This window comes from Nannospalax galili, unplaced genomic scaffold, assembly GCF_000622305.1.
Source record: "Nannospalax galili isolate Female #2095 unplaced genomic scaffold, S.galili_v1.0 scaffold877, whole genome shotgun sequence".
NCBI lineage: Eukaryota > Metazoa > Chordata > Mammalia > Rodentia > Spalacidae > Nannospalax > Nannospalax galili.
In genome coordinates, this window is record NW_008339926.1 from 225731 (window position 1) to 227590 (window position 1860).

The following is a 1860-nucleotide window of genomic DNA, read 5'->3' on the forward strand; positions in this document are numbered from 1 at the left end:
GTATCTTGTTTAAAGAACGTAAATGTTATATAAATGTTATTTATGAAATGAATTCCAAGCTGGAGAAAAGCAGTGTTTACAAATATAACAAGCTGAGCATGGATGTGCATACATTTTATCCCCAAACTCAGGAAGTACAGACAGGCAAATCCTTATGAGTTCAAAGCCAGCCTGGTCGATATAGTAAATTCCAGATCAGTGAGGACTGTATAGTGAGGCCTTGTCTCAAAAAAAAGTAAGTAAATAATTAAAGATAACACGAATATATTGGAATATGTTTTGTGTTGTTATTTATAAATGCATTTAAATAGTATTCATTGGTGTCTACACAGGTTATGCAGTATATTGCACTGTAAAGTCATACATAATTATAAATAAGATCCTAAGTTATGGAATAATGTGAAAGACTATTTCAGATTAACTTGTGAAATATTTTAATGACTGCATGCTATATTGAACCAACCCCATTTAAATATGTGCTTTTTATGGTCATTATTCTAAAGACTGTGAATATGTCAAACCATGAAAATAGTAAATGTATATGAATAAACTTTCTTTGGCTTCCTATTATGCAGTGGAGTTACCTCTTCCATAAATCATTGCATTTCCATGGATGCATATTGATAGTCTCCATTCATACCTCTGAAGCAGAGAACCTGTTGTGGGATTATTAAAAATAAATTTCATCAGGAGCTGGAGAGATGGCTCAGCATTTAGAATGCTCACTACTCTTCCTCAGGACCAGAGTTCATTTGATAACATTTTAGGGTGAATCAGCTGAATTTAACTCCAGCTCTGGAGAATCTGGAGCCCTCTTCTGGACTGCACAGTTTCCTGCAATCAAGGGTTGTATGCCCTAACACAGATACACACATACGCACATAATTTGAAGGTATGAAAAATATATCTTAGAACATAAATATTATCATACAAAGTGCTTTCACTTGCAAAGATAATTTTACAAATCTTCAAGTGAAAGAAGATGCTTGTGCTACATAGAGTTAATTAACAGTGTAGACTTTCTTGCTTCATTGAATGAGATAAGATAAAGGTTAAGTGAGAAATATTATGAGACACTCCCAGTGCACTCTAGAAATATGAAATTCACTATTTTCAAATAATGATCTTCTTAAAATTCACGATAGAATAGTGTTTTCATATGGTACCTTGGCACAGATATCATCATTGGTAGATTTCACAGTTCACTCCTTGCTTACCTTTGATTTGTCAGTTTGTTCACAATTTCACCTCCACAGGTGAAGCAATGTTGTGAGCAAAGGTGAGCAATGTTGTGTCCATCCTAATGTTCAAGTCACAATTACTTTATACTACACAAGTCTGGTACCTAGAAGTCAGTGAAGCCTGATCAAATCTCTTAGATTTACTGACATTGTCCTGTTTTATTGAATCCTATACATCATGTCTTCCTTCCTGTCCCATAACCTCTAACCCTATAAATATCTGGTCTTCATTCACCCATTACCCATTTCCTTACATTTTTTAAAGTTTTTCATAAATTAATCACACGCAATTAGCCTTATTCCTCAATATTGAGTTATGGAACTATATTGAAAAATGTATGCTTTGAAAATTTTATACTTGAATTTATTATAAGCAGTTTTTAATTGGAATATTCTAACTGTATTTTATTTTTAAAGTTTCAAATATAAAAAATTCTGTCATCTGTTTCCAAACTTCCTATTTGCCATGTAATTTTCCTTGTATTATCACACAGTGATTAGAAACGTGGTTATTTGCCATACTTCATTTATAAGTATAAAGAGAAATGGAAAGAAGTTCCTAATAAGTGTGATGAATCCTCTGTAGCTTTTGTGCAGATTCTCATCACCAGAATAAAAG